Source organism: Camelus ferus, chromosome 12 (genome assembly GCF_009834535.1).
Source record: "Camelus ferus isolate YT-003-E chromosome 12, BCGSAC_Cfer_1.0, whole genome shotgun sequence".
NCBI classification, from domain to species: domain Eukaryota; kingdom Metazoa; phylum Chordata; class Mammalia; order Artiodactyla; family Camelidae; genus Camelus; species Camelus ferus.
In genome coordinates, this window is record NC_045707.1 from 38,801,973 (window position 1) to 38,816,569 (window position 14,597).

The 14,597-nt window shown below is 39.7% G+C and overlaps 1 long non-coding RNA gene across 3 annotated transcripts in view; it reads left to right on the forward strand.

The window, feature by feature from the left end:
* Nucleotides 1–5,293: 5,293 nt before the first annotated feature.
* Nucleotides 5,294–14,597, forward strand: part of LOC116667688 — a 58,819-nt gene continuing 49,515 nt past the window's right edge. For all 3 annotated transcript variants that reach the window (XR_004324671.1, XR_004324672.1, XR_004324673.1), the window contains exons 1-2: nt 5,294–5,468; nt 5,850–6,290. This is a non-coding gene — a long non-coding RNA (uncharacterized LOC116667688). The remainder of the gene's footprint in view (nt 5,469–5,849; nt 6,291–14,597) is intronic.

Below are 14,597 nucleotides of genomic sequence, written 5' to 3' on the forward strand. Positions count from 1 at the left end.
TTTACTGCATTTAGATTTTTCCAGGACTAATTCTCTCCCATATTTTATGTACATACGGTGTCTGGAAAGGAGAACGTCTTCCACTCTACCCTTGTATTATTTCATCTTGGTCTTAGAAAAGAAGCATTTTGCTGTGATGGAACAAACACTAACTTTGGGTGTCCTAAGAGATGTTAGAATGTCTTTCTACTCTAGAGACCATATCACCTTTCCTGAGCATACTATAGCACGAATATCTTAAACTTACTGTGTTGTTTGTCTTCTGAGTAGTAGGAATTCTTCATATTGAAATTCTCTATGAGTTATGTATTTTACAAATACTGGAGGAATTGCCTCTTCATTTTTCAAAATTTAAATTTAAAAATTTGTATTGAGATACATTTGACACATGGCATTCTATTCATTTCAGGTGTACAACATAATGATTCCATATACATATACATTGCAAAATGATCACCCCAATAAGTCTAGTTACCATCTGTAACCATACACAGTTACAATTTTTTTCCCTTGTGACTAGAAATTTAGGGCTCATCTTGTATGTTTCCTGCCCCAGTCCTAGAATCAGCAGTTTCTCCAAGGAGCCCTGGTTCCTTTTATTAGAGAATGGTATTAGAAACAAAGATCTGGGTGCTATGTGTGTTCCTTGCTGCTGGGGAGCAGCCCTCTCAGCTCAGAGAACAAGGAAATATATGCATGTTTGTTAACCTATGCATACATACCTACCTGTAAATATTTCTATATGTAACCATCTCTCTCATTTCAAGATAAACATGAATCTATACTGATGTCTCCAACTCTAATCCATTACCACATGGATTATCCTAGCCTCTTCCCCTTGCTTACTATAAACTCCCACTCCCAACTAGAGAAGCCTGGCTCAACCATTTGCCATCTACTTACTTAATTGTCCAACTCCAACACATGTGTATTGCAGTATCAAAATTGTTAACCTGTGCCCCATGAGATAGCCATTGACTTTTATTATGTCTAATGGTTAATTTGAAATTGTCTCCTGTTCTGTACTGTGATGTTGTTTTGGTCCATTGTCTCAAAGTTTTTAGTAAAAAGACTAACATACAACAGCTTTATAGCAACAGAAAAAGAGCCCTTCCAGGTCAGGAGGGAAGGGAATACAAAGCAAGAACAGTGGCTCAAGAGGCATCAAGAATTCAACAGTTACAGGAATTCAGACAAAGAGGACTAGGAGAATTAAAGCCCTCGCGCGTTCTTGGAAATTTTCAGAACTACTTCTAGAGGTTTGGGGATTGTCACCATATGTGAAGTGAGGCTTGTATTCTTCAAGAAAGGCTAGGCTAGGATGGGATAACAAATAAACTCTGAAATCTCAGTGGCTTCACACCATAAACATTTTAGCCTGGTGTAGGACATGAGGCTCGTCACCATCTTGAACACATGGCATCTAAGGTCACTACAGAAGAGAAGGAGAAAGCTGGGGAACTGCATTTTTAAGGACCAGACATGGAATTGGCTGACATCACTTCTTCCCATGGCCCCAACTTCACTGTAAAGGAGGCTGGGAAATGTGTGCCCAAGAAGAGAAAAAGGAAATGAAATTTGGTTGAACACATGGCATGTGTCTCCATCACAGCACTCACTACATTTTATTTGGATATTAAAGGAGCACACGACTCAGAAAGCTGAAGGGCTGGAAGCTATTTGGAGAACACAAGAAAGAGAAACACATACAGCTAGCCAACTCAGTCACAGAGTCGCTGTCTCCAAGTCCTTGGGGCAGAAAATCTGCTTGAGTCATCTTGGGTCTGGTGTCCAATCAGCTAAGGCCAGGTAAGGTCAGGGATCACAAGGTGACTGGATTGCCTCTTCTGGCTCTAACAGAGAGGGCAGAGGGGACGACTGTCATCTCTGGGGTGCACACCAAACCCATCTGCACATCATAGGGAAGGTGGCCTGAAAGTTTCTTTTGTAACTGCTGGGAATAGGCCAGGAAACAGCCTTTGCTAAGTATGTTATACATGACTGTAACCAGGCACTTTCAGAAGTAAAAGTTGCAAAGTCAAGTTACATAACACAAAGAGATAATGAGAGCCTAAATATAGCCTACATATATACACAGAAAGTACTTGGATGATTTTTGAAATGGTAAATCTCCAGTTGTCCCTAGATTGCTTAGGAAGCAGGATACCCTTAGATTAAGGATGCCCTTAGATTGAATATGACTGAATCTCTTTTCCCCTCATGTAAAATGAGCTGCTATCAGGTAAAACCACAGAGAATGGAAACAATTCCAGAACCCCTGCAGGGATGAAAAGTAAATTGGGGGAGGGTATAGCTCAGTGGTAGAGTGCATGCTCGAGGCCCTGGGTTCAAGCCCTAGTACTTCTCCACCAAAACAAACAAAAATAACAAACAACAACAACAATAAAACCCCACAATATATCAGAAGTAAATGGACTCAGTCTAAATCTTTGTGAAGTTAACCTGTATTCCGTGAGCAACTCTGGGCCCAGAGCTGGATAGATACTTAAATCCTATTTGGGTTCAGTCTACTTCATGATGTTGGGAAAACTAAACATTTTAAAGATGATTTCTGGAAGTGTTTTGTATTTTTGTTACTCTGTTTTTCCCCAAAGGCAGTAGTTAAATAGCTTTGGGATGTAGGTTTCCTCTGTCTTGGTGTTCTGTTTCTCTTGATGACTCAACAGTTGATAGTCATATCAGTCCTGGGACGTTAGTCTTGGGACATTACTGCCATACACAGAATATGAGTGTGTGTGCTTGCGTACATGTGCATGCGTGTGATGTTTGCATCCGACAGTCAAATCGGGACTTGATGCTATAATTTGCATATGATGGTATACATTGTATATGACGGCATACATCATATAAGGCACCAGGAAGGTAGCTTAAATCCAGTACTGCCTAAGGTTTGTTAAATAGTTCCTCTTGAAAGGACATCACTTGAATAGGGAGTTTTGCTGCTGCAGCAGATGAATAAATATGCATGATATATACATGTTGGAAAGTGTTTTTTTAAAAGAATTATTACTTGTGCTTTGATTTTCTAGTGCTTTAATGGTGTCTGCTACATTTCAGAAGTTGAATATAACAAAATGTAAGATGTCTATTTATAGAGTGAACAACTCATGATAGATGATAATTGGATTTGCCACAATCTTGTGATTCTGTATAGCTTAATATTAAAGAGACAGTTTCTTAAAACACTTTTATTATGGCATGATGCCTGTATAGTAAACTACATATATTTCAGATATACAATTTGATAAATTTTGATACCACCCATGAAACCACCACACAATCAAGATAGCTAACATTTCTATCACTCCCCAGGAGGCGCAAATTTCAAATTCCTGATTTATCCCTTCCCATCCCCTTTCCCTCTGAACCATAAGTTTGTTTTCTAAGTCTGTGAGCCTGTTTCTGTTTTGTAGATAAGTTCATTTGTGTCCTTTATTTCTGATTCCTCAAATAAACTATATCATATGGTATTTTTCTTTCTTAAAGAGATAGTTTTAATAGGGCCCCAATGCAAGTTGATCTAGACCACGAGTGGAGTTAACGTGTTTTTATTAAGCGCCATATGTGAAACCACGCCTACTGTTAGCACTGAGGAGAATGCTAAGGAGAAACAAGGTACTTGCAGTTCATAGTAAATAATCTGTTAAGGAGTCAAAGATTTACACAGGAGAAAATTCATGGCAGTTATTGATGAATAAAAGTTGTCCAACAAACTGAATGTCCAACAGTAGAGGAATGGTTTAAAAAGTTATGGTATGTAATTTGCAAAATATATGTAAACTATATCATGTACAATCATATTTTCCAAAAGCATTTAATGTCATGGGGGGAAATTCTCACAATATAAGTGAAAAAAATATGCAGTTTGATTTTATTGTAAATTGTCTTCCACTGCCCCACCCAACCCAGAGATTAGGGAGAAACACGCCACTTGGGTTTACCAATTTTCCTGGTAAGTTAATACAAGGAAACTATAATACAGCCCAGGCAGGGAGGAGTAAGTACTAGTAGATGGAGATGATTTGATTAGCTGGAGAAGACCTTGGCTCCTAAAACTGCTAGCTCAAATGACAAATGTCCTTCTTCAAGGAGATCTGAAGGATGGAAGCCTATTCACTTTCTTTAATCTATCTTTCAGCCACATTTGTGATAGGGCCACACCAGTAAGGTTGATTCTGAGTTTTAATTCAAAGATATTATGGAGTGTTTCACATGAGGAAGAAATTTCGACTTTTCGGTTATTTATCCAGAAGGCTGATTAATTTCAGGGCCAGAGAAACGTGGATAGTGTCCTCAGAGGAATCAGCACACTAACTGTCCTGCAGGTATGTAAAACTATGCTGTGTGAGTTAATTGGTACAATTAACACCAAAATTAAACCCCAAATGTAAGGAATTGAGGATATTTAACACAGTTATTGATGACACAAATCTCTGGACTGTGGATAAGGCAGTCTTACAATTCACTGGAGAATGTAATTAGCAAGGGTTTACTGGATTTCATTATCGGCCCCAGAGCAGATTGGTATGAGAAACACCTTGGTAGGTGGTTATCAGAAGAATACCTAAGTGACTATCATCTCAATTTTTGGTTTGAAATGGGTAAAGATGTATTTTCAGATACAGATTCAGTTTACCAAACTAAACTCTCATCAGACCTTTCTCTCCACCTCTCTCCAATCGTCAATGGCTCTCTTCCCCCGCCCCACCACGTTAAATAAACTTTTCTGCCCAGCCATCAAGGTCCTTCATAATTCTCCCTCCTTCACTTCAGTTTGACACAAGCTTTTACTGGTATTAGGGCTGACCTCCTCACTCTTCATTTAATCACCTGAGCTCACTTCTCCTTATCTTCCTCCATGGTTGACTCCCGACTGGCACTGGACAAAGGATCATTTATTAAGAAAGAAGGAGCCCAAAGTAGGCAAGTCCATGGCAGAGAGAAGGAGAGGGAAGCATATCTGAATCTGTAAGGAGGGCAGCCACGGTAAAGGCATCCCTTAAATTCAGTCAGGCTGACCCTTTGAGCAAAGGTTTTCAACAGGAGCTGACCACTAGAATCACCTGGGGAAGCTTTTATAAAACACTGCCATCTGGCTCCACTCCCCGGGATTCTGATTTAATTGCTTTGAGGTGGGGCCCAGGCATCCGAATTTTTTTCAGTTGTCCAGGTGATTCTAAAGTACAGGCAGGTTAAGAACTACTCTTTCAGAGCAGGGCTTCTCAGGCTTTGATGTTTTCATGAGTCATGAGGAGTTCGGGGTGGGAGACCTTTTGCTGCACTGCAGTTTCTGGTTGGGGAAGGCTTGGGGCGAGGCTGCATTGTGTGTTTCTACAGTTCTCAGGGGCCGCCGCCGCAGCTGCTGGATTGGAGACAATACGTGGAGAGCAAGGCCAGCACTGGGAGGCTGGATCAGGACACAGACAACACATTCTGCATCCAAAAAGGTGAGATAAAATACGTTTAATATTACACTGAGTTTCTGCAGAATAGAATGATGATGATGATTTGAAAGCTGGGTAAATATAATTCAAGTTTCCCTAGACCTCACCAACCTGTGAGTACAAACAAGGTCTCGGGTATTTCCAATATGTTTGCAGGACTTAAATGTCTCCTGCGTGTCACTCCGTTTGCATATCACAGAACCTCCAGCTCCCTCTCCGAGTCTCACCCTGTGATGTCTAGGTGGCCCCGGGGTTGGGGGGTGGTCCTTTTCGACATAATTCAAGCTCTTCAGCTCAGTACCTCCCAGTTCATGCTCGAAGCTCAAGATACACTTGGGGGGGGGGTGTTCCTGCTGCCCTGACAGCCCGCTGTCCACTCTCCAGGCGCCCCAAAACTGCAGAACCTGGAGCGGCCCGAGCAGGGCCCCGTTCCCGGGCCAGTGCGGCCCATCCCTCCTGAGCTCCTCGGATGCCCAAGGCGCTTCGGGCCGCGGCAGCTGGAGTCTCTTGAGAAACGGCGTCAGATTCTACCCGCGGCCCCTCTCTGGGCCAATCCACGCGCTGCCAAAGGTCCAGGAGGCGGGAGGTCAATTGGCTCCAAACGGAAGCACCTGCGCCTGGAGCCGAGCCCGCACCTGAGCAGGCGCGGAAGCGGGAGCAAGATGGCGGGCGCCCAGGGGGGCCGCGCGGCCGTGCCTCCAGGCCGCCTCCACTTTTTGAGGAAAGCATCCGCCTTTTTGGATTTCTTTCAACGTGTATCTGGAAATTGAAACTCAGACAAGACGGAGATAGTCTAGCTCGCCTCTGCAGCCGTCCTGCTCCCAGGTAAGCCTGTCGCAGTCTCTGCGTCTCCTCACGGCTGCCTCCGGCGCGCTACCCGCGTGGTCGTTGACGCCTCGGCGCCGCGGTTCCTGGGTTTTAAGCAATGTCTACGAATTACCAGCGTGAAAAACGCGGAATTTAATTCACTTCTACTGTCTCCTTTTCTGACACCCTCCTCCTGCTCTTGTTAGTTCTATTTTTAAAGACTGCGTCTTATTTTGGTTACTTTGATAACTTTAAGTGATATGTTTAAACTTGTTTCTTGAGCCATGCTCTTTAGATATTGTTTCTTTACTAACATGCACAGTAGAGGAATTTGCATGCCTGCGTATTTCTTTACTTCTCTTTTCTTTCCATGTCCAGTTAGCTGTGTTATTTTGTCAGTTTATCTTAATGGAAGATAGTTTAGAAAATTACATTTAAATAAACATTGTTTAATGAAGAAACAGGGCAGGTTGGATGCGCAGAAAAATCAAATTTCATGTCAACAAGGATATTCCAAGAGTCAAAGTCAAATCCATTCTCATCCCTCAAACTCTGTCAAGTACTTTGAAAAGTGCTATGTGTAGTTTGTTTTGCTTTTGGAGTTAATATTCTTGTACGATTTTGTACCCCTGGCATTTTTAAAAGTCTGTTTTTTGTTGTAAGGGGAAAATTTTTTACCCTATAACTAATACCTTCCAGGTGTTCAATATATCCTGAGGCTATGAATATACATTGACTTATTTCTAGGTAATTTGCATAGTAGTTATGCTGGGATAGCTTTTTGTTACCCTCTTTAGTTTCATTGTTTTTAGAGCTCATGTCATTGTCTTTGATATATTTTTCCTTTTGTCGCACTAGATCCTTAAGTTACTTTTTCAGAAAAAGTATACAGTGTTTTGCATGTCTGAAAATGTGTTTTTACTTATCCGAGTTCTTGCATGTCTGAAAATGGGTTTGGGAATAGATGATTTTTTGCGTATCAGGACATATATTATGCTCCCCTAATATCTGATGAATGTTTTGGTTAATTTTAAAATTAAAGTCATTTTCCTTCAAAATGTTGAAGGCATTTCCCTGCCCTCTAGAATTTGGTGTCACTGAAAAAGGAAGTAGTGGTCAGGAGTACTAAGACTGACTGCTGGTTTGAATCCCAGGTCTGCCACCTGCTAGTTCTGTATCTTTGGGTAAATTCCTCCGTTTTTTCATCTGAAAAATGCTAATAATAATAATAGTAGTAGCTAACTCATAGGATTATTTTGAGGATTGAATAATGTAATATGTATAAAGTTGAAACAGCTGCTCACACACAGTAAGCAGTATAAAAATACTAGCTTTTTTTTGAATCAGTTTCATCGTCATTAACATCTTTATATTCTGGGTATTCTGAAATTTCATGATACTAAAACTGTGGGTCCTTTTGCACTCAATGAATTTGGTACTCAGAAGAACTGTTCAAGTATCTCCCTTTAGTTCTGGTAATTAAAAAACATTAAAAAAATAATTTCATGCCCTCTTTTCTTTCTAAGATGTCTTGGTTAAATGTGGGCCCTTTTAGATTAAGATTATGTGTTTCTTATCTTTTTTCTTCAGATTTTCCATTTCTTTTTGTTCTATACTTTGGAAGATTCTCACATCTGTTTCTTCCACCTAATTTACATTCTTAATTTCTGTATCTACATCTTTAACTATCACAAACTATTTCTTGTTCTTTGCTTCTTTTTGGAGTTTTTAATGGACATGATTAATATCTATCCATATCTGTTTGTGGCTTTTAGTTAGATTTGTTTTATGATCCCCAATTTCTGCTAAATTATCTTGGTTCCTTCAGAATGTGAGGACAGTGGTCCTTTGTAAGATGCCTTACATCTTTTGAGCACTCTATATTTTAATACTTCTCCATGATATTAATGTTTTCCTCCCATAAAGGATGTATTTTAAAAATCACATTTGCAACTGCTTGTAACTAGGACATAGGTTTGGGTTCTGTCAATCAAAATATGTTTCTTTGAGAACTTTGATTCTAAAGTTGTTTACATGCAGAGACTGCTAGGACACCTGGCATATATTTTGCACTGACAGGACGCAGAGGCAAACTTTCTCAGAGATCTGTAGCAGCAGGGACCACAGTAGATCCTTTGCCAGACTGGTTCTGCAGTATGGTTCTGGGAGATGTTTCTGGAGACTGAGGATTGATTCTGCCTATCCTTTCAAAGATTTTCTAAGATGCCTAATACCCAGTAACAAATACTTTTCCTGGTGATGACTCTCTAGCTGGACTTCCCCCAAATTCCAGATTTTTTTCAAACTGCCCACATAACCTTGCCACATGGACATCCAATGAACCCCACTTCCTGGTATTCATGCCCTTGTGTAATCCTTTCTTTGAATGTGGGAAGGCTGAGCATACTGACTCACTTCTTTTTTTGTTTGTATATATATATTTTTATTGAAGTATAGTCAGTTTACAATGTGTAAATTTCTGGTATACAGCATAATGCCCCAGCCATACATGAACATACATATATTTGTTCTCATATTGCTTTTCACCATAAGTTACTACAAGATAGTGAATATAGTTCCCTGTGCTATACAGTATAAACTTACTGTTTATCTACTATATATATTATATATCAGTTATATATATATATATTACTTAGTATCTGCAATTCTTGAACTCCCAATTTATCCCCTCTCACCCCCTTCCCCCTCTGGTAACCATAAGTTTGTTTCCTATGTCTGTGACTCTTGTTTCTGTTTTGTAAACAAGATCATTTGTCTTTTTTACTTAGATTCCACACGTAAGTGATACCATATGGTATTTCTCTTTCTCTTTCTGGCTTACTTCACTTAGAATGACAATCTCCAGGTCCATCCATGTTGCTGCAGATGGCATGATTTTATTCTTTTTAATGGCTGAGTATTATTCCATTGTATAAATATATCACAACTTTTTATCTAGTCATCTGTTGATGGACATTTAGGTTGTTTCCATGTCTTGGCTATTGTAAATAGTGCTGCTATGAACATTGAGGTATCTTTTTTAATTAAGGTTCTCTCTGGATATATGCCCAGAAGTGAGATTGGTGGATCATATGATAGGTCTATTTTTAGTCTTTTGAGGAACCTCCATACTGTTTTCCATAACGACTGCACCGAACTACATTTCCACCAACAGTGTGGGAGGGTTCCCTTTTCTCCACACCCTTTCCAGCATTTATCATTTGTAAACTTTCGAATGATGGCCATTCTGACTGGTGTGAGGTGAAATTTCATTGTAGTTTTGATTTGCATTTCTCTGATAATTAGCAATATTGAGCATTTTTTCATGTGCCAATTGGCCATTTGTATGTATTCATTGGAGAGTTGCTTGTTTAGATCTTCTGCCCATTTTCGGATTGGGTTGTTTGTTTTTTTCTTATTAAGTTGTATGAGCTGTTTATATATTCTGGAAATTAAGCCCTTATCAGTCTGATCATTTGCAAATGTTTTCTCCCATTCTATAGGTTGTCTTTTTGTTTTGCTATGATTTCCTTTGCTGTGCAAAAGCTTATAAGTTTAATTAGGTCTCATTTGTTAATTTTTGCTTTTATTTCTATTGCCTGGGTAGACTGCCCTGGGAGAACATTGCTAAGATTTATGTCAGAGAATGTATTGCCTATGTTTGTTTCTAGGAAGTTTATCATGTGTTGTCTTATATTTAAGTCTTTAAGCCATTTTGAGTTTATTTTTGTGTATGGAGTGAGGGAGTATTCTCATTTCATTGATTTACATGCTGCTGTCCAGTTTTCCCAGCACCCTTGGCTGAAGAGACTGTCTTTGTTTCATTGTATATTCTTGCCTGCTTTTTTGGAGATTAATTGAATGTAGATCTGTGGATTTATTTCTGGGCTCTCTATTCTGTTTCATTGATCCATATATCTGTTTTTATGCCAATACCACAGTTTTGATGTCTGCAGTCTGGGAGGGTTATTCCTCTAGCTTTGTTCTTTTTCTTCAATACTGCTTTGGTAATTCTGAGTCTTTTGTGATTCCATATAAATTTTAGGGTTAATTGTTCTAGTTCTGTGGAAAAATGTCCTGGATAATTTGATAGGGTTCACATTAAATCTGTAGATTTCTTTGGTTAGTATGGCCATTTTAGCAATATTGATTCTTCCAGTCCAAGATCATGGGATATCCTTCTATATCTTCACATCATCTTTAATTTTCTTAATCCATGTTTTGTAGTTCCCCATACGTAAGTCTTTCACCTCCTTGGTCAGATATATTCCTAAGTATTTTACTGTTTTGGATGCAATTTTAAAAGGGATTTTTTTTTTTTACTTTCTTTTCCTGCTAATTCATTGTTAGTGTAAAGAAATGCAACAGATTTTTTAATGTTAATCTTGTATCCTGCTACCTTGCCAAATTGTTTTATCAGCTCTAGTAGGTTTTGTGTGGAGCTTTTAGGGTTTTCTGTATATAGTATCATGTAATCTGCATATGGTGACAGTTTTACCTTTTCTCTTCCAATTTAGATCCCTTTTATTTCTCTCTCTTGCCTGATTGCTGGCATTAGGACTTCCAAGACTGTTGAATAGAAGTGGTGAGAGTGGGCATCTTGTCTTGTTCCAGATTTTAACGGGAAGGCTTTCAGCTTTTCACCGTTGAGTACTGTGCTGGCTGTGGGTTTGTCATAAATAGCTGTTATTATGTTGAGATATGTTCCCTCTATTCCCACTTTGGTTAGAGTTTTTATCATAAATGGGTGTTGAATTTTATCAAATGCTTTTTCTGCATCTGTTAAGATGATCATGTGATTTTCGTCCTTTCTTTTGTTGATGTGGTGTATCACATTGATTGATTTGCATATGTTGAACTGTCCTTGTGTCCCTGGGGTGAATCCAACTTGATCATGGTGTGTGATCTTTTCTTATGTGCTGTTGGATTCTGTTTACTAATATTTTGTTGAGGATTTTTGCATCTATGTTCATCAGTAATATTGGCCTGTAATTTTCTTTTTTGGTAGTGTCTTGTGTGATTTTGTTATCAGGGTGATGGTGGCTTCATAGAATGAGTTTTCAGTCTTTTGGAAGAGTTTGAGAAGGACGGATATGAGTTCTTTGTATGTTTGGTAGAATTCCCCAGTGAAGCCATTTATCCTGGACTTTTGTTTGTAGGAAGGTTTTTTTTATTGCTAATTCTATTTCCTTTTTAGTGATCAGTCTGTTCAAGTGGTCTATTTCTTCTTGATTCAGTCATGATTTCTTCAAATACCTTTTCAATCCTCTTTGCTCTTTTTCCTTCTGAGACCTGTATAATGCTTAGTTTGGCACACTTTATGTTAGACTGTGGCTTCCAACTTGGGCAGTCACTCTTTCTAGCTCTCTCTTGGATCATTCTTCACCCTTGGGAAAGCCAACTATCATGTCATAAGGCAGCCCTGCAGAGAGGCCTACGTGGTGAGAGGCCAGGGCCTGCCAAAAACCACATGAGTCAGCTGGGAAGCAGATCCCCTCTCAGTTGAGCTTTCAAATGGGGCCTTAGCCCATGAGCTTGACTGCCACATCATGAGACACCTTGAGCTGAGGGACCCAGCTAAAGTGTATCTGATTTCTGGCTCACAGAAACTGTGAGATAATAGATGTTTGGTGTTTCTCAGCCACTACATTTTGGGATAATATGCTATGCAGCAATAGCTCACTAATACGTAGGTCTAAAACCAGGCCCTGCCGCCAACACGCTCCTCCTCTCACAGTCTTCCCCCATCTCAATAAATGGCTACCCTATCCTTTCAGTGCTGAGGTAAAAAAGTGGTATTATCCTTGACTTCTCTTTTTCTCTCATAACTAATAGCCAAGCCGTCAGCAAATCCTATCAGTTCTATCTTCACAATATTTCTAAAATCTGACCACTTCTCATCACCTCCACCACCACCACCCTGGACCAAAGCACTACCATCTCTGATGTGGGTTATTGCAGTAGTGTCCTCACTGGTCTCCCTTCTTCTGCCTTTATCCTTCTAGAGTCTGTTTTCAATGTGGAGTCAAAGTAATCCATTTTATAGGTCTTAATCTCCCTCATAGCAAAGACAAAATTCTTTGCAATGACTTGAAAGGCCCTGTGTGGTCCGACCTGACCTCCTGCTGCTCTTCCCTTTGTTCTCTTTCCAAGCCGGACAGGGGCCCTGCTGTCCCTTGAACATACAATCCCTGTTCCCATCTCAGGGCCTTTCTGCTTGCTGTTCTTCACCCAGAAGGCCTGGACCCACCTGACTGCAAGGAGGGGCCTTTGCCTGTTTTGTTCATTGCTATACCCCCAATACCTAGAATAGTGCCCCTTTTATAGTAGGTCTTTGAGTATCCACTGAATACATGAATAAATTCAGGTGGAGTGGATGCTGTGCTCTGCAGCTCAAAGCCCTGATTGATGAGAGGATCCGTCATTTTGTGTGTTGCCCTCAGTTTTTCCACTTTGTGCAGTAGCTCTTCCTTGTATTGCTAGTTACCTGTTTATATTTGATAATGAGACACTGGGTTCATTCATTTAGGTAGTTGGCATGATTTTCTCTATCTTTACTGACCTTTCTCCTGAGTGGGAGGGCTGACTATACTGTGGGTGTCTATCTGTAGTTGTGCATGTGTGTGCATGTGTGTTTGAGGCGAGGGAGGGGTGGCTGATGAGCACATCCAACGGCCGACTTCACTCAAAGCTTTCACTAACATATGCACAGGTTAGGAATGGGCAGATACACTTTCTTCCCCAAAATTTCCAGATGAGGATGGTTCTCTCTACTTTGAGATCTCAGTCACCACTGGAGGAGCCTGAAATCCTTCTAGTCTAATTATTTAGAGAATGTTTCTCAGATTTCAGCCTGGGAGCAAATGCCACCATCACTGGCATGGGCAAGGGAAGCTGATGATTGATGTTTTTCCATGATTCCCATCAACATCTGCTCTTCATCCCATATTTGTCCTTTGTGTCTGCTGACCCTGGAGGCAAGAACTCTCTACCATGTGCTTGGGATGAGGTTCCTTCCCTGCTCTTTTGTATTACCCTCTTCATTTCCCATCCTCCTGGTCTTCCCAGTTGAAGAATACGGGTGCCCACTTCCTTTTCAATTCACAGCAATTTAATGACTTTATTCACTTTAATTCTTCTTCCCTATCATTTCACTGAGTTTCCAAGAATACGAGGTGATAAACTCAACTGCTCAGTATGTCATCTTCAACCAAAAGATACTGTGTTCTATTTTAATTCTTATTTCTTCTCATCTCCTCTATGTGTAGAGCCTTTACTATTATTATTATTTTTTTACCAGAAGCTTTTATTCCTGGTGTTACAAAATTTTATAATGATATGTCTCTTGGTGTGGGCATTTTATATTTTATTCATTGTGCTGAATAGTCTCTCCTTTTACTTCCGGAACATTTTCCACTATTTTTGGATAATTTCCTACTGTTTTATCTCCCTGGAATTCCTGTTAGTTGGAAATTGTACCTTGTGGGTAGATTAACCACCCCTCTCATCTTTCTTGTTTTCTATCCCTGGTTTTTTTGTTTGTTTGTTTTTGTTTTTTTTTTTTCTTCAGTCTCCTTTCTTTGAGGTTTCTTCATCTCCCTATCTTTCAATTGAATTTATTTTGGCTCTCTTATTTTTAATTTCGAAGAGTTCTTTTTATTCTCTGTTTGTTCCTTGTTCTTGGCATTTCTTGCTTTATGAATACAATATCCTCTCTTACCTCTGGGAAGATACCAGCTCTACTTAGTGGGGTTTGTTTGTTTTAATCTTCTCTATTTTCTCTGGATTTATTTTTTCTCTTTGCTTTGTGTTTGTTTGTTTTGGATGGCTTGCGCAAATATTTGGAGACTCCTCGCTATATGCTTTGTTAAAAGATAAACTGAGGCATATTAAAAATTTTAAGAGTTTATTTGGACCAAAGTACATTCAAATCAGCACCAAACAGGAAGTGGTTAGGAGTTCTTCACCCATGGGGCCAGGGGGAAGACTTACATGGGGAAAGTGCAGAAACAAAGAAGAGAAATTATTCAATTGGCTATAATTTAAAGCCTAGTTGGTTGTTTGTGATTGGTTGTCCTTAGGGTGTTGATTTCATAACCTTGAAGCACTTACAGGCTTAGATTTTAGTGGCTCTAATGCCTTGCAGCTTATGCCAGAAGACACCAGTCTAATGGCTTTCTTGTTTAATTTAACAGTTTATAGTCAGCTTATAGTCAAGAGTAAGACCACGCATGGGTTTCATTTGCTGACTAATGGGTGTCACTTTAGGATAATTAGGGCAGTTGGCCATTTCTATGGAGGACATTTCTCTGGGATCCCAAGTAA